At 40.8% G+C, this 19802-nt stretch overlaps 1 protein-coding gene across 2 annotated transcripts in view; it reads left to right on the forward strand.

Moving 5' to 3' along the window:
• Positions 1-19802, forward strand: part of SYNPO2 (synaptopodin 2) — a 123449-nt gene that overhangs the window by 29621 nt on the left and 74026 nt on the right. The gene's annotated exons all lie outside the window — the stretch shown is intronic.

Here is a 19802-nt window from a genome sequence, read left to right on the forward strand (position 1 = left end):
GATATACTGGTACTGTGGTTCCTTCAAATGAGTGTTGAGAAAATACCTTCAGGTCCTAAAATAACCACTTTGTCACTTATAAACATTAGACCAAACAAATCATTTTCATAAAAAGTTATATGGAGGGAGTACAAAATTATTCTCAGCGAAAAATATGCCAATGGAAGTGCAATAGAAAATATGCTAATGGCAGTTTACAGAAAAAATGTTTTGGCATGTGTACATATATTTTCCTTCCTTTCAGAAAATTTCCAAAAGGCAAGTGTCTGTAGAACAGAGTTCTCAAGCTTTTTCATAGCGAGGACCAATATTCTTTCTAATTTTTTTCCATGAGCAGAACAAATGTCTGTGAGAGGTCAAGTTAAAATCGAGGAGTTCAGTCTCTCCCATTCCTATTCCCTTCCCCTCTTAGCACTCCTTCTTACAAGGTTAGAAGACCCAACTATTTGAGGATACATCTGCTAACTCAAAGCAATATGTTCCTGGACAGCTTCCATCCTCATTTGTGTCTGTGTTCATTTCTAAACAACAAGCCCCTGAACTCAGTGTTTAAAAATAGTGATCAGTGGGATAACTTGAAAACTAATTGTGTAAAAGAATTATTCCCACTATTTAAAATGGTTTTTAAATAGAGAAATAAAAAACGAAAGTGCTTACAAGATTTTTTTGAATGCCTTTTTTGGAAAGCAGACCAGTGCAGCTGGCAATTAGCCATTCTTGCGAACAGCAAAAATATCAAGTGACAGTTTAGTCCATCTCTGATAAAATTAACCCATGATATGACCAAATCTGCAAAATATCACTTTTAATACGTTCCTTAAAAAGGCAACCAAAATCCAAATGTTCAAGAGACACAGCATGGTTAGTTTCAGACAAGTTGGGTAACTGCAATAATGACTTCAGATACAAAAGTATCGGAACACGGTACACAGAGCCTGTGTGACAACAGCACCTAGCAATCAGTTTGCCTGGTCAGTTGTGTGCTCCCTCAGAATTAAAGATGGGGCCCAAACCAAAATGTCAGAACGAGGGATTCAGAATTCCAATCCTGATCCAGTTCAGGATGCTGCATCTGGCTCCTCTCTCTGCAATGTCCCAGTCAAATCTCTGGTTATAAACACTCGTGGATTTTGGAGGATTTGAAATCCAGATCCAAATTTTGCAGCTCTGGCTGTCTATATTCAGTCAGTCTTCTTAGGAACCTATGGGCAGATTTTCTGCTGGTGTAAATCAGAATGGCTGATTGACTTCAACAGAGCTATGCTGATTGATACCACCAGCGAAGGAATTGGCCCCAAATGTATGCTTGTCATGGCAGATTGAAGAGGCTGAAGAGAGTTTTAATGGAGTTAAGACCCCATGTGAAGTAGCCTCATGCTAGAATAACTGCAATATTGTAACCTAAAATCTAAACTTAATAGTCAGACACAGCCTTTTGGTAAATATTTATAATACTAGACTATCCACCTGCTCCTCTACCTTCTGTGTCTGCAGACCTGTCTTTCATCACCTCTAAAATAGTGCCTGAGTATATCACTTCCTGAACTCTACTTCTATTCAGATCCTCATCTATTCCTGCACCTTTTCTTATGTTTAACTCCCTCCTCTCCAAATACCACCTCTGCAGATTCCAACACATGGAAAATGCTGCTCCTACCTTCTCACATATAAAAAGGAACAAGAACACATCATCCTTGTCCTCAAGCAATTCCGCTGGATTCCACAATAATATCAGGACTCAAGCGCCCTGCATCTACTTGCCCCAGTCTACCTCCCACTCTTGGTCTTTCTTTGTGTTTCTACACTTCCCCCCTGCTTATCTGGCCCTACCCTCTTCTATATCCTCCCATAAATTCCTGTTACTTTGATGTTAGAGCCTTCCCCTTTGCTCCTCCTGCCATCTGGAATAGCCTTCCTGCATTTCACAGACTCTCCATCTCATTTCAAATGTATTGTAATACATGTCTTTTTTTCTCTTGCCTTTCTAATTTCTCTCTCCCTCAGCCATTAGCTGCTTAAAGTGTTTGAGAGACTCTTTATATTAAAGAAACAATGCCAAATAAAGCTAATCTGTACTCATATTACATGATATGGAACTAAATTTCTATGTGAGAGTCTGAGGCTTATCAAATTGGTAAGAACACTAACTTAAGTGTAACAATCACTTTCCTATAGATTCTGTGTGCACAAGATGATATAAACAATAATGACAGTAGATCTACCTGTTTCATAGAACTGGACAGCTACTCAGCATGACATTCTTTTCATTTATGCAGCTGAATAAGTTTACTCCAGCCAGGGGGTGGAAGTGTGGGGAGAACTGTTTTGATTCCATGACAAGGGCATGTCTGTATATTTGAGATAGCTTTGAAGAAATGCTGACTTTTGTTTTTGTAAACTTTCGGCTTTTCTAAAATGTATTTATCATATTTTTCTAAAAAAGAAGGGCTTCTGAAATAACTATCATGTAGTCATTTTTATGGCCAGTACATTGTGTTAACAGTTTTATCACTGAATAATGCTGTATACTACTTTAGATAATGGGATGGCATTAATGTGTGTATTAGCCATCCATCCACTCATCCTCCCACTCACCCACCAGCCAAACATCTGCCATTTAAAAAAGGTTATGCAAAATATGCATGTTCTACATGTGAAAACAGTAGTAACAGCTTGGAAAAACTGTGCTGCATTTTATAATGCTGGGAGAAAAGGCTGAACTGGTCCTGTTTGTTGTTAAGGTTGAAGTGCAGTGTACCCCCCCTTGATGTCCTTAACACTGCTAGATGTGTGCTGTGCTTATTTTCAAAACATAGCAGATTTGTCTTCCAGATCAGAATATGGTTGGGGTAGGGATGCAGATGGCCTGATTTTCAAAGATATTGCATATGCACAAATTGGAATGAAGTGAAAATCAAGTTCTGATTGGCTGGGCTGGTCAGCCTTGGGGATATCCTGTTGTGCACTAACCAATGTAATCCACATCATCACTCAAACCAGACAGTAAAATTCTTCTGCCACTATATGAAATGAGTATGATAAATAGATATACTGGAAAGATTTTTTTCCATCTTCTCTCCATTTCCTTTCCACCCCAAACTAAATATTATGGACTTGGGATTTTCATCTTAAAACAGTACAGATTTTGGCAGCAAATATAGCCAAAGTCTGTACTTTCCTTGCAGTCCTCTGCTTATACTGCAAAACACATCAGGCAGTTCATTTCCATGTGACTGTGACAGATCTGATTAAAGATTGTCCTAAACAAGCACCAGCAGTGCAGGCACACAAGGCATTTTTTTGATCGCTGAAGTACTGGGATAGTGGCAGCAGAAAAAAAATTGTTCTCTTTAAATAGAAAGAAGATGGAAAAGGTGAGAATAGAAAAGGAGATGGGTTGAGCATGTTTCATGTTCTGATCCTGCTTCCATTTCAGTCTTTGGGAATGTTGCCATTGATTTCAATAGAGGGAGGATTGGGTCCAATATTTTTTCTTTTAATTTTACATATTTTTCCATGCTGATGTGCACCACTTAGATTCAGCAGTAGGACCAGCTAAATAATAACACTTGTCACTGGCATAGGGGACTGAGACTTACAACATTTTAGAAACTTCAGTGCTACTTTCAGTAGCAGCTATATAAGATCTATTTAATAACAAAGTGATGCCATGGAAATGCTGAGAACAATGAGGCATGGATCACTTTCTGGCCTTGATCCTGAAAACATTGATTTCAATGGGACTACTCCCATGCTTAAAGTTAAGCACATGCCTAAATGTTTATAGAATGCGGCCTCTGTGTTTAAAATTCTCTTAACCTCCCATTTTACAAGGCCTTAGTGGTACAACCCCCTGAAAAAACAAATCAGATACTCCACACAATCTGATGAGATGGCACAGTAGTGCTGGAAAAATAGCACAAAATTCCAGTTAAATGTCCAAAGTCATATTGACATCTTCAAGATGAATGTATGATTTGTGTTGCTTTTCCTCTCAAACTACAAACCATCTCATATAATAATCATATAGACATGAATTGATGTAAATAAGTATTTATAAGGAATAAAATCAAAATAAAATAAATGGCTGTGTTTTGGTGGTGATGAGCCCAATAGGTAACAGTTATCTCTGCTCCGTCATAACTGCATTGTGCTTTGGCTTTCTCAAGTGATTTTTCTGAGAGGAAACCAAAAGCAAAGTTCTGGATCCAAACACCATGAATCTTAGACACAAAATCTGTTCCCTACCTCTTATTTCCATAATTTGTCGAACCAAAATCTCAATACAAGCAGCACCACCATCACTACCACAAAGTGCTGGAAAGCTGAAATCTACATCCCAACTTTGTCTCATTGATATACCTCCCTTTTATTAAAAGTGGTTTTATTACCTATCAAATGAATATTCTATTTTAATTCCTTTTATCTCATTCTCAATCCTTGTATCTCATGGCCTGTGCTATACAGGTCAGACTAAATGATCTCAGTGGTCCTGTCCGGCCTTGGAATCTAACCTACAAATTCTAGATTAGACTAGTTTAAATTGAACAAAAACACGTTCTCCGTAACCTATCAGTCAGCTACAATCTGTTATACATCCAAATTGGAAAAATAATTTATAGTATATGATATACGTGTTTGGAAAATGAGCTTGGGTCAGGTAAAAAATTTTTTTTTGGTGGGGCTAGTAATAAGACATGCTATGAAATGCCACAACCTCCCTTCTTCAAAGCCTTATACTAGCTTTTTTTTTTTTTTTTTTTTTTTTTTTACTGTTATGCCTGGTTTCCAGCAGAACATAACTTCAGAGACACATTCATGTCAGCAGCAGTCCTAGTCTTATTTGAAACAGAAATTCCTCTCAAGGTGCCTAGCAGGGTGGTGACCCTTAATTCCAGACATCCCAGGTTTGATTAAAACCACATGAAACAAGTTCATGATTATAAACCCTGCATTAGTCTCCACTTTCCTCCCCTCCCCCAGCCAAATCTTTATTTACAGGCAAAGACACAAATAACTGGCTCAACTTTGTACAGTATTTGTAACATTTATATAATTACAGCCTATTACCATAAAAACATCAAACCATGAATTTGTGAAACATATACTGAAAACAGAAATATATGAAAATATATCAGTGTCAAGGTCAAGTAAGAGATGATGGTGTCATATTTGCATATTTATGGAAGAATACACTATTGGAGAGCTTTTGGTCTCTCTATAGTTAAGCTTGTGACTAACTTTCCACTTTTTAACATAAGAACATTCTCAGACTCTCAAATGCACACTGAGAGTCTGAGGAGTGTCAGAAATAGATGAACAAGGTCAATTTTGCTCTTACATCTTTTCTGGTTTTATTTGTTCAAGTTCATAAACCAGAACACAGAGCACAGGAGATGACAAGGAAAATATTAGGAGTTCTGCCTGAGTAAGGACTTGTGGATTGGGCTAATAGGCCCCTTTACTGTTGTTGCATCTGTAAAAATAGAGGTCTCCCTCTCTTCTCTCCAAGTGTAGCAAATTTATATGCTGCTGATGACAGGCACAATTGTTAGAATCACACACATTCCTACTGAACCAAGACCAGAGCCCTTTCCCTTTAAGTCTGAAAACAAAAGCATCTAGCCCTTGAATTGACATCCCATTCTCGGCTCCCTTTTATTATCAGAAGCTGATGGTCCTTTATCTTCTCTGTGGCCATAAAAAGATGAAATCACACACATGCAAAACCAGTACATTATACTAGCCCCTCCCAAAGCAGCTGGCTAGAGAGAGCGAGACCAAGAGAATGTAAAAGAAAAGCTGCCAGGCTCTTTGGGCGAAGTTGGAGAACTGGTATTATAAAAATCTCCCAGTGTACAACACTGCCAACACTAGCAACAGTAACACACTCATTAAGAAGGGACAGTCTGGATTTCTTACTCATTTTTAAACAGGGACAAAGAACAAAATATAGAACTGCATAATACAAGGCAAGTAACAACCCTTGCAACACTGATCTTGTGTTGTTGTGCAATAAAAAGCTACATAATTGGTTCCAATCACACAGAATGATCCTTATATCCTCTTTTTCCATCCCCAGGCACTACATTTGTCTTGTTTTCTTTTTTGTCTCAGAAATTGGATATTAGAGGATGAGTTTGCATCTTTGATTCCCACCCTGAACCCTCAGGCTCTCTCTTGCAGTTTTAAAAAAGTCACTAAGCCCTTTAATGGTCATAGTTTTATGATTCTGGTATAAATTTCAAATCCCTTCCCTTTTTTCCCTAAAGCAGCTGTTCTGACTGAATACAGGCATTGCATTAATTACATGTTCTGCACTCCCACTGATGATGAATCAGTCAAAGGGGAAACTTAATCAAGTTGATTAATAATGTTGGTTTAATTTTTAATGTCATATTTAGTTTATTATCTACCCCCTCTCAAAATCCCATTGTTAGCATTTTTGTTTTTAGCAGATAAAAAAATTAAGCATTTAAAAAGTCTTAATGTTCAAAAAATACCCAGTTCCAGTACAGAATTTTCAGAATAGAATGTGTGTTATATTTAACAAGAAAGCAAAGCTAATACAAAATGCCTGAAATAATGCACAAGTGATTCTCCAACAGGCTCATGAAGTCTAATCTATTACAGTTGTTGTTTCTGGCATTTTAGGTAAGTGAATAATGCTGAATGCTATTTTCTTACTTCATATCCCCAGATAGCACCATTAAGTACATTATTGACTTTAAATGTAGACTTCAGTGGATGATCAGGCTCAGGTGCATATATAACCTGTGTCTAATAAGCTCTAGATTTACTAAATAGAGTAAAATCTCTTGGTTCTGGCCTACTAACAATAGCCACATGAGTAACTTCCAACTTCCATGAAGGGTAATTGTTAAACAAGAAGCTACAGGCAGTAGATTCTTTTTATACTGTTGAAGCACTCACCAGATTTGAAATGTTTGATTTACTGGTTCAAGTATGTGTGTGTGTTGTTAGGTCACAATTCTGTGCAGTGCCTGGTCTACACTATGAGTTTAGGTCGATTTTAGCAGCATTACCTCGATTTAACCCTGCACCCGTCCACACGACGAAGCCCTTTTTTTCGACTTCAAGGGCTCTTAAAATTGATTTCTTTACTCCACCCCCGATGAGGGGATTAGTGCTGAAATCGGATTAGTGCTCAATTGTGACCACTCTGGACATCGCTCTCAACTCAGATGTACTGGTCAGGTAGACAGGAAAAGGCCCGCGAACTTTTGAATCTCATTTCCTGTTTGGCCAGCTTGGCTAGCTCATCTGCACAGATCACCATGCAGAGCCCATCAGCACAGGAAACCATACAGACCCAGAATTGTCAAAGAGCTCCAGCATGGACTGAATGGGAGGTACGGGATATGATCGCTGTATGGGGAGATGAATCCGTGCTGGCAGAACTCCGTTTGAAATGCCAAAATATTTGAAAAAATCTCCAATGGCATGAAGGACAGAAGCTATAACAGGAACCCACAGCAGTGCTACATGAAAATTAAGGAGCTCAGGCAAGCCTACCAAAAAACCAGAGAGGCAAACAGCTGCTCCGGTTCAGAGTCCCATACATGCTGCTTCTATGATTAGCTGCAGGCCATTCTAGGGGGTACAGCCACCACTACCCCAACCCTGTGCTTTGACTCCATCCAAGGAGTGGGAGGCAATACAGAAGAGGGTTTGGGGGCAAGGAAGATGATGATGAGGAGGAGGAGGTTGTTGATAACTCACAGCAAGTAAGCGGAGAAACTGGTTTCCGCAACATCCAGGATCTGTTTATCATCCTGGACCTGGAGCCAGTACCCCCCGAACCCACCCAAGGTGGGCTCCCGGACCCTGAAGGGAGAAGGAGAAGGGACCTCTGGTGAGTGTACCTTTGTAAATATTATACATGGTTTAAAAGCAAGCGTGTTTAATGATTAATTTGCTCTGGCATTCACGGCCAGTACAGCTACCGGAAAAGTCTATTAATGTGTCTGGGGATGGAGTGGAAATCCTCCAGGGACATCTCCATAAAGCTCTCCTGGATGTACTCCCAAAGCCTTTGCAAAAGGTTTCTGGGGAGGGCAGCCTTATTCCATTCTCCATGGTAGGACACTTTACCATGCCAGGCCAGTAGCATGTAGTCGGGAATCACTGAAGAACAAAACACTGCAGCGTATGGTCCCAGTGTTTGCTGGCATTCAAACAACATCTGTTCTTTATCTCTCTGTGTTACTCTCAGGAGAGTGATATCATTCATGGTCACCTGGTTGAAATAGGGTGGTTTTAGTAAGTGGACATTCAGAGGTGCCCGTTCCTGCTGGGCTGTTTGCCTGTGGCTGAACAGAAATCTTTCCCGCTGTTACCACGTGGTGGGGGGAGGGGTGAAGCCATCATCACAAAGAATTGGTGGTGTGTGTGTGTGGGGGAGGGAGGTTAGTTGGGTTTCTGCTGCACGTTAACCCGGAAACTGCAGCCCCTCCTTTTAAATTGCCAACCCATTTTAAATGACCAACCCAACGACTACTTTGTATGGGAAATGAGGATGCTGCTGTTTGAAACCATTCTCACATGTTATGAAGGTTAAAGAAGCCAAAAGACTGTGGCTTACCATGGCTGTCTGCAAGCCGAATTCTGTTGCCTGACCCTGCGTGAGTGATCTCTCACACCAAACCGGCATACCCTCAATAAGAGGCAAAATGCGACCTTGTAATGAAAGCACATGTGCTATGTAATGTTAACAGCAAGGTTTACCATGAAAGAGTGTACCCATTGTTCTATAAAATGTGTCTTTTTAACTACCATGCGCCCTTTTTTCCTTTCCACCAGCTGCATATGTTTCTTCTTACCAGAGGCTAGCAAAGATTAGAAGGCAAAAAAAACGCACTCGTGATGAAATGTTCTCTGACCTCATGCTGTCCTCCCACACTGACAGAGCACAGCAAAATACGTGGAGGCAGACAATCTCAGAGTGCAGGAAAACACAATATGACCACAAGGAGAGGTGGCGGGCTGAAGCCTCCTCACCCAGATGCCCAAGAACGTGGTGGGGGGGGCCTCTGGCCACCCAGCCACTCCACCCCAGAGGATTGCCCAAGCAACAGAAGGCTGGCATTCAATAAGTTTTAAAGTTTTAAAGTACTGTGTGGCCTTGTCCTTCCCTCCTCCACCACCCTCCCGGGCTACCTTGGCAGTTATCCCCCTATTTGTGTGATGAATAAATAAAGAATGCATGAATGTGAAGCAACAATGACTTTATGCCTCTGCAAGCGGTGATTGAAGGGGGGAGAGGAAGGTGCTTAGCTTACAGGAAAGTAAAGTGAACCCAGAGTGGGAGGTTCCATCAAGGAGAAACAAACAGAACCTTCACACCATAGCCTGGCCAATCCTGAAACTGGTTTTGAAAGCTTCTCTAATGCGCACCACACCCTCCTGTACTCTTCTAACCGCCCTCATGTCTGGCTGTGCGTAATCAGTGGCTAGGCGATTTGCCTCAATCTCCCACCCCACCATAAACGTCTCCCCCTTACTCTCATAGATATTGTGGCGCGCACAGCAAGCAGTAATAACAATGGGAATATTGGTTTCACTGAGGTCTAAATGGCTCAGTAAACTGCGCCAGCGCGCTTTTAAATGCCCAAATGTACATTCTACCACCATTCTGCACTTGCTCAGCCTATAGTTGAACAGCTCCTTACTACTGTCCAGGGGGCCTGTGTATGGCTTCATGAGCCTGGCATTAAGGGGTAGGCTGAGTCCCCGAGGATAACTATAGGCATTTCAACATCCCCAACAGTTATTTTCTGGTCTGGAAAGTAAGTCCCTTGTTGCAGCTGTTAACACAGACCAGAGTTCCTGAAGATGCGAGCATCATGTACCTTTCCTGGCCATCCCATGTTGAGGTTGGTAAAACGTCCCTTGTGATCCACCAGTGCTTGCAGCACTATTGAAAAGTACCCCTTTTGGTTTATGAACTCACTGCCTTGGTACTGCAAACCCAAGATAGGGATATGTGTTCCATCTATTGCCCCACCATAGTTAGGGAATCCCATTGCAGCAAAGCCATCCACTATGACCTGCACATTTCCCAGAGTCACTTGATATCAACAGCTCAGTAACTGCGTTGGCTATTTGCATCACAGCAGCGCCCACAGTAGATTTGCTCACTTCAAATTGATTCCCGACTGACCGGTAGCTGTCTGGCATTGCAAGCTTCCACAGGGCTATCGTCACTCGCTTCTCAACTGTGAAGGCTGCTCTCATCTTGGTATTCTTGCGCTTCAGGGCAGGGGAAAGCAAGTCACAAAGTTCCATGAAAGTGCCCTTACACATGAGAAAGTTTTGCAGCCACTGGGAATCATCCCAGACCTGGAACACTATGCGGTCCCACCAGTCTGTACTTGTTTCCCAGGCCCAGAATCGGCATTCCACGCCATGAACCTGCCCAATTGACACCATGATGTGCACATTGCAGGGGCCCGTACTTTGTGAGAAGTCTATGTCCATGTCCTCATCAGTCTCATCACCACGCTGCAGTCGCCTCCTCCTCGCCTGGTTTCACTTTTCTTGCAGGTTATGGTTCTGCATATCCTGCTGGATAATGTGTGCAGTGTTTATAGTGCTCATAATTGCCGCGGTGATCTGAGCGGGCTCCATGTTCCCAGTGCTAAGGAGTCTGCACCGAAAAAAGGCACAAAACAATTGTCTGCTGTTGCTCTGACGGAGGGAGAGGTGACTGACAACATGGCTTATATGGTTGGCTTACAGGGAATTAAAATCAACACGGGGGGGGGGGGCTTTGCATCAAGGAGAAACAGAATGGTCCCCTGAAGGATAGAACTCAAAATCCTGGGTTTAGAAGGCCGTTGATTTCACGGAGGGAGGGAGGGGGGAGAAAATGAATACAAATGAATACAAAACAAAATCTGGTCTATTTCTTGTTTTGATCCACTTCATCTATCTTTGTACATCTTAGGCTGGCAGCAGACGGTGCGCTAGCCATTGTCATCTCCTGGGTGCTCGGCAGAAGATGGTGCAGTATGACTGCTGGCCATCGTTGTCTCCTGGCTGCTCACCAGAAGATGGTGCAGTATGACTGCCGGCAGGACTGAATCTCCATGAGTCAAAACTTAAAAAGGGAAATGACCTGGCTGAGTCACTCCAGTGTCTGCCCAGGCACCCCTGACCGACCTCACTGAGGTCGGCTAAAAGAGCACCCAGGAGTACGATGACAATGTCTACCAGTCATACTGCACTGTCTGCTGCCAAAAGGCAATGAGCTGCTGCTGTGTAGCAATGCAGTACCGCGTCTGCCAGCATCCAGGAGACATACGGTGATGGTGAGCTGAGCGGGCTCCATGCTTGCCGTGGTATGGCGTCTGCCCGGGTAACCCAGGAAAAAAGGTGCAAAACGATTGTCTGCCGTTGCTTTCACGGAGGGAGGAAGGGAGGGAAGGGGGAGCCTGACAATATGTACCCAGAACCACCCACAACAATGTTTTTGCCCCATCAGCCATTGGGATTTCAACCCAGAATTCAAATGGACGGCGGAGACTGCAGGAACTGTGGGATAGCTATCTAGAGTGCAAAGCTCCGGAAGCTGATGGTTGCCTCGGTACTGGGGACGCATTCCATCCACTAAATGCACTTAGAGCATTTGTGTGGGGACACACACAATCGACTGTATAAAAACGCTTTCTAAAAAAACAACTTCTATAAATTCGACCTAATTTCATAGCGTAGACATACCCTTAAGCAAACCTGACCTCAGTTTCTTATGAATGTGGGCTTGTATCAAAATCATGCAATGTTTGTTGTCGTTGCTTTAGTTTTTATGTGAAAATAGGTGAAGTGTGGCAATTTTAACTGTGTTTTGCAGTGAGATTTTTTTCAGTTCAAACTCCAAACTAAATGTGACTGTCAAGGTATGTGAATTTCTGTGCATTGACACCAAATACAGTGTGTATACACACACACACACACACACTCCTGAAGCAAAACCATTGAGATTTTATAGCTCTACTGGTAACAATTTTTATTCAATTTTAAGATGTCAAAACTGAGTGTTTAAAGTTTATATATTTTTTAGAAATAAATACTTCTAAAATACCTGCCTTTCCTTTTCTGAATACATGCACTAATGTTTTTGTAATAGGTATGATAGTATGATATCTGAACCCACATTTGCGGAACATTTATACAGGCTAATCATCATCATTTATGGAATATGCAACTAAAATCAGAGGAAAGGTACAACTGAAAAAATGTGCATGCAGAATCTATGAGAATCATAGTATACACTAAGCATTCAACAGACCAGTGACTGCCTGTGGGGATGTGGGTGCATATAAGAAAAAAAGCATAGAGCATTTTTCTCAAAAACAGTTGCAGTTATTTCCACATTTTGGGTCTGATTCTGCAACTCTTACACTGTAGCCACCATCTACTTCCTCAGCTGTAACTAGTGTCTGAAATACTGTGATTCACTAAGGAACGTAAGCATATGCTTAATTTTAAGCATGTGATTACGCCCATTGACTTCAATGGAAATACATGCTTAAAGTTAGACACATGCTTAAGTACATGGCTGAACTGAGGCCTATAAAACTGTCAGCAGCTATATAATTTAGTTTCTGTAAAAAAATAAAAATGAAAAAAGTCAACAAAAGCCAAGATCTCTTTCCAAGGGGTCTGTTGCCACCAACTGAGCAATTTCACATAACCATATGAGGGTATCAGAGTTGGTGGAATTTACTATATCAGCCAGCACATCAACTCAGTATTTAAAACATAAGGCTCAGCCTCTTTTATTTAAAGAGCCAATCACAGCTTCCAAATTTAACTTGCAAGTTTGTTGCACTTTCCAAGGAATTTGCTAAATAGGTTTCATGTGTTAGACTTTTGTGGACATTAAAAGGACAATAGAGAATAAAAAAGAAGAATAGTGTTACTGTTTTGTATTCGCACGAAATACAAGTCTTTCCCTCCATCCTCTGTCTGATTTGTGGGTGGCTAATCCCAAGAATTTCCATTTATCCTTACATCAAAACCACAGTTACAACTCAACCTGATTACTACTTGGTTAAGCATAGATGCAAAAATCATCTACCTATATTGTAGGTGGAGCTTGAGTTTCCCTAAAGAGTTACTTTCATATATCTTTTACTTAAACAGGTATTTTATCTATTATTGAAGGTAATATTCTCTTAGAAGCTTGAAAATAATTTTCTTATCCATTATGCCCTTATCTATCTGACAGTGTTCCCTTTGCCCCTTTGTTTCTTATGGAACATAAGACAACATTACTCAGCTTTGTTTGCTTCCTGTTCATGCGCCAACATAACCTATGATGTCTATAGCACAACTCAGGGGATAAGGTATGTTAAATTGTGCTCTCTTTGTGGATGGGTCTGCAGCAACAAAAATCATTTTTTGGAATGAACAAACTTAAGGCAAAAGAAAATAAGAAAACAATAACCAAGCAGAAGAAAACAGTAACCAAACGTAGCCATTGCAAACCTCTCCTTAGGTTTTGGAAAGCCACTTTTCCCAGCATGGGAAAGAAGAGAGCAACCCTTCTCATGTGCAGCCTTTTGGGGGAAGGATGAATTCCAAAGACACCAACAAACTGTATAACTAGAATTCTAGAGTAAAATTGTGGACCTGTTAAAGTCAATGGAAGTTTTGCCATTGACTTCAGCGAGGCCAGGATTTCACCCCAAGAGTTTATTGATAGATGTGGAGAGAACCAATGTAGTGTATAATAAGCCCCAAATGGCAAAGTTAAACAATATTCTCTCTTACTGCATTTCCCCCCCCCCCTTACATTTTACTGTAGTGCGAAGATTCAACAGTCTAGATTTAATCATGCTGACTGTTTTATGTTGTATTTTCTTGATAACAGGAAGGGTCTATGAACTCTCACCAGAGTTTAATTATAGGCACAAATTCCTGTGCATCTAGATGATCTGATCCCTTTAACCAGACACACTCTGCAAGTTAAAATAACTTCAGTGAACAGCTTCTCCCTCATAATACTGTCAATGTGCAACTACTTTGAGAGCTGGCATAAACCTTCCAACAATCTCATTCAAAGAGCCAGGTTTCCTGAAAACCTCCTCTCCTAACAGCAAACTCTGGAGAACTTATGCAATTGTTAGAGTAAATCTCGGTGTGTCATGTGGACTTTCTTCTCCAGCCCACAAAGTGAATTTAACGTCTAATATAACAATATCATTCATGTTTTCTGCCAAAAATGTACTCAGCCTTTTCTCCTGCCCCCGATCCCAAGTCTTAATCTGTCACTTTTGACAAGGCAGAGATGTTATTTTTTCATGTCACAAACAATATGTTATTCGAGCTTGTCATTCACACTGCTGTATATGTACACAGCTTGTTCAGAGAAATTGTTCCCTCACAGCACTGGCATTCTGCACATGTAAGCACAAAATAAAAAATTACTGAGTCCTGCTTTGATGTGTGCCATTGTGCAACTGCCAGTTTGCTGTTCTCTAGTAGCAGAATTAAGGGAATGAATGATGGTGATAGCTCTTAAATCCAGATGTCCACAAAAACTTATTCTTTGCCCAATCCTTGCCCCTGTTTTCTTCCTTATGCATTCATGAGTGAAGGAGCTGATTGACCAGGGGATTTAAGACTTACTACTGCTCAATGTGTAAGACTGCGTCTAGTGCTTAATCTTACTCAACAAGTAAAATATGTAGTTTTTATTACATTCTGTTGTGTCATTACTTACACGTTGTGTGTGATAACTTACAGTACTGCTGGTGAAAAGTGATGTAATGTCAGCCCTGAAGACTAAAATCATCTCTGTCCAGAATGGGTACAGCACAAGAAGCATAAATACAAGCTTCCTTACACCTCCCAGACAGCCTGCCTCACCCAATTTTGGAAGGATCTCCTTTAGGGGTGAGATGGGCTGGTAACCTTCATAGTGAGCCAGCCAGCTAGGGTGCAGTTCTAATATAGATAACCCTGCACTGAGAACTCAGTGGAAAAACTCTCCACGAAGACTACAGAACAGCCATTAGACAATAACAACTTTCAGTCATTTACCTTGGCTAGAATAAACCAGTGATCTAGAGTAGCTATATTCTGATATTTGTCCCCTGAGCTGCCCTCTTCTCTATCTCTTAGATTGTGTTAAAAAAGCACAAGATTGTTTTATTTTTGTTTCAAGGAGAGATGGATTATTGTTTAAGGGGAATGAGATCGCTTAAAGTATCCTACTGTTGAGTAGGGGGTAAATTCCTTACACACACATACCACACAAAAAATGCAAATGGACAAAGAAGGAAAAGAGGAAAATAGGAATTAGTGAAGGATTTCCCCAGTAGCAGAATTTAGACTTTAGTAAATAACAGGATAGGAAATAAAGAAAATAATTACAATTGTAATTCTAAACTTGTCACAATGATGTCCATGTTCCAGAATGGGAGTCACAGAAATTGGATCATTTTAAATATTTGGAATTGAAATATAGTAATAGAAGATTGAAAATAATGGTCCTGATTTTACAGGACTTTTACAGGTGAAATTTCTGTAGACTTCAGTGAATGGTTTTGCCTCAGTGAGGACTAGGATCAGTACATATATCTGTCAGCATAAAGTCTAGACGATTCTTAGATACAGTGAATACAGAATAGAGCTACACCTACAATGTTATAATGTGGTACACATTTTGCTTCACAGATGACATGTTTGTACATATTATAAATAGCAGTGATGGAACCTCTGAAAATCTGGTATTTCAACTGAGGGCTTTGAAGTCCATATGCTTATCCAAACTATCTAGCTTTAAGCTGGAATGAACATTTAATGAAAACTTGTATTCATTTGGCACTTCCACTTCTGGCTCCAGTGAAAACTAAGAAGGGCAGAAGCTCTTTAGTTGTTGCTTTAACTTTCATACTTATTTTAGCTACATTTATTTGATCCTCAAAAATGGTGTGATCAGAGTTTGGGCAAAGATTTGGAAGAGGGGAGTTCTCATTTTATCCACACTTGCTTGCCATTGAGTGTAGCCCTTTTTGAAACTGTTGTGCCTGATTCTGCTCTCACTGTAGTTAGTGGAAGATTTGCCCTTGACTGTGAGGAGGTAGGATCAGATTGTGCATTTATATCTCATTTAACTGAAAACTATCAAAGTCGATGGAAAACATGAAGGACTTTTGTACACATAAGATGCAGAAGTTCCCCAACTTACTCCACTCCTTAGATCTTGACATGATTTTATTCATTTATATCCTGTTGTTATTTTTATTTATACTAATAAAGAGGGACAATGTTTCCAAATAGGCTGCATCCCATTTATTTGGGACATATTTAGACAGCAACTTCCTGATTTCTTTTTTTCCCTAGTTGAATTTCCCATATCAGTAAACAGTGCCAAAGTACTAGTGAGATGCATGCAGTGCAGTCCAATGTACCAACTGAAAAGCTATGTTCCTTTTACTGGTTTGAACTGTAATGTTTTACCTTATTCTTTGGCCCATTTAAGAACTGATAAACAAAGAGTCATATTCTCCCACTGCAGAATATGAGTACTTATTGCTGAAGTCAATAGGTGTGGTTTATTTCGTGTTAGGGAAGAATCAGTGGTGAATCAGGTCCAAATGTAGGAGTATTTGTTTAGAACACATTCTTGTTCTCAGAATGTATATGATGAAACATTTATATACCTTTATTTAAAAAAAAGAGAAGAAATGTTATAGTATTGGCCCCACTACAGCAAACAATATTAATATTACATAATGCCACCAGCTAGTACGATATTATAGTAGAATGCTGCAATGTTTTATAGAGTCTTTTTACAGAAGAATGCTATAGTGGAAAAAAGAAGGTATCTGGGGACAGATTCTGACTTGAACTGCACTGGTGTAGATTCAGATTAACAAAGAGCAAAATCTAACCTTTTTATTGCAAACAGCATAGATTGCATAGGCTATTTATGTGAGACACTGTTCCTTTTTGTTTTTTTTGTGTGAAGGGGTGGAGGGATGTGCCTCTCTCATGACATTTCACTATCCTATAACTTGAGACCACGTTGTATTGAAGATAGTTAGCTATTCTATATTAACGTCAAGCCAGGTGGAAAATTCAAGGCATGAGGCATATGGGGTTAGAATGACTGTCAAGTAAAATAAACTGATATTTTGGGATACTGCTCTCCAAAAGCTTGTTGAGTATTTCCTTGCTTGGCTTTTGTACAGTGTGCTGTGAGATTTCAGGGTGACCTTTGGCTCTTGGAAATGCTGTACACTGTGTCTGTAGAACAAGCCTGCACATTCCAGCTAAACAGAAAAAGCAAAAACAGCAAGAGATGGTTGGTTCATTAGTTCTCAGCAAAGGGAATGCTGCTGATTCAGCAAAATATTGCCAACAATATTTGAACTGGACAATAAGGGGAAAGGGTCTAGTCTTGCAAGCGAAGCCTGAGTAAAAAGGGCTTTGCCTGTAGCTGGACTATGGCTGCTCCTGTACAATGTTAGGAGGACTAGATGAGACTTGAGATCCACTATGTAATGGGTGGACTCCTGCCCTCACTAAAGTAAATGGGAGTTTTGCCACTGATTTCTATGCGGCCTGGATTTCACCTGATATTTCTGCTGTGTGGGGAAGATACAGGAAAGTCAGTGCATGGAAACTGCACTTATTTATTAGTATTACCACCAGCATAATAAATAAAAATCTTTTAATCAAACCAACATGTACAAGGCAATGGGTGGTACCTTAATACATCAGAGCATGACACCCTGATACATCAGGGGCAATATGTCATTTGTTTGTATCTGTGTATAAAGATGTATCTCAGAGGGAGTGTCTTTGGCTAGCCTAGGAAGCCATGGAAAGTCCTGCCACTAACTGAGCTGCATCCATTGTCTGCCAGTTGCTATTACCGTGCTACATTGACAATAAACCTAGTTGGGCACCTTCGCTAGTAAACCAAGTCTTGTGGTCTTATTGAACAGTTTGATATGAGCCTACTGTATGGGCTACCTGGCCAGAGCCAATGCAGCACACAAAAAGAACACATGCATGCATCTGAACATCTAAATACAGTACCCAAGGCTCTAATCACAGTTTGACCCCACAGTGCTGGGTGTAGTACAAACACATAGAATTACACAATTCCTGTCTACACATTTTTCCATCTCTGTCCCACTTTGAGGCTTGCATGCAGGACTGTAGGGTTTACTCCCATGTTCCATTCAATATTAATCAAATCCAAGTTTCCTCTGAGAAAACAGTTTTTCAGGGCAAAAAGTTGGTCTGTTTCCCTCTGCAATTACAATACCCTCTCCCTTCTTCTTCTTCTTCTTCTTCTTCAGCTCTCACAGTTCCATTTAAAACTCCACTAAAATTGGAAAAATGTCCTTTTCTAATTCATCACAAACCCAACAGCTAGAATTGAGCCCAGGCCAATGATTGTTCAGATCTGCCTTCCCCAAGTAGACTATGGCTTTGAGGACTTTCTTTCTGGAAAATCCAACCACTGTACTACATATTCTGGTACCGGGCTCAGAACAAGGGTTTTCAGAAAAAATCAGAGAGTTATTGGTTTATGTTAAGATATAGTTCTGCACTAAAATATCATCTGCTGGTTCCCTGATTTCTCCCTCAATTTAGATTATCCAGATCCAGATGCTTCCTATTTTGAGTGTTTAATTCTAAGAAAACATTTTTTAAATGTCTGTGTTTCTCATATTTCTTGCAAGTCCCATTTGAGTTTGCTATTTGCTACAGTGTGAGAACTGGGGTCAGAAAACAAACTCTCTTTTGCAGAAAGAAAATAATGGGAATGCCTTTCTGATTTTCCAGTTTGGTAACCTGAAGAACTCATTCCCAGTTCTTATAGGAACAACAGTACAGAACAGCTGAAACTGGCCAAACATTTCTGCATGCTCTTTGGACATTCTCAGGAGTCATTATGTACATATGAATGGAGGGGATGCTCAGTCTACAGATTTTACCCCTCCTGTGTGGAAGGAATAGGTTGGTCAGCTACCTTCATGGCACCATTACCACTCCCTGACACCTTTGGAGTGCTCTCTACAGAGACAGGACTCATACAAAGGGAGGGGCAGGCCAATGGTGAGTGGGAGCAAGCTGTGAGATGTACATTGTTCACCCCCAACTCTTCCCTGCAGAAATTAGGGAGCAAAGCTAATATGACTTCTGTTAACTTCCCCATGGTCCCTCCTCTACAGAGGAGAATCTCCTCTCACGGGAGTGCCAGGGGCAGCTGTGCTAGGCACTGAAGTGTTGGGACACAGATACAAGCACTCTCTATGTAAATAGCATTTGCTTCCTGTGATCCATGTGTGGAATCTGGCCCCACTGAAGTCAATGGCAAAACTCTCATTGACATTAGAGTGACCTGACCAGGCTCTCATCTGATGTGTCTGGGGACCGGATTTAGGTCTCATACTGCAGCGGGCCCAAGCCTACACTCCTGACTGAACAATATGGGAGAAACTCTTAGAGGAAAAAACTTGAGGACTTTTACCATAAGAGGGAGTGATCTGACCCTGAATTTGGGGTAGTAGTATATTAACATGCACTTCCCCCCCCCCCACCTTGGTAGAAGTGGGTCTTGAAGAGGGATCTGAAGGAGAGAGTAGTGGCCTTTCATTCTGTATATATGGGACAGCATGGCAGAAAGCATGGAAACTTTTGTAGGAGAAACAGACACATGGGTGGTGAGGTCAAGGCTGTCATTGCAAAGTTGGAGGGGATGTGGGAAACAATAAATGATAATTAGGGAGGAAAGATCTAAAGGCCCTTGA

This window comes from Dermochelys coriacea, chromosome 4 (genome assembly GCF_009764565.3).
Source record: "Dermochelys coriacea isolate rDerCor1 chromosome 4, rDerCor1.pri.v4, whole genome shotgun sequence".
In the NCBI taxonomy this organism is placed as follows: Eukaryota; Metazoa; Chordata; order Testudines; family Dermochelyidae; genus Dermochelys; species Dermochelys coriacea.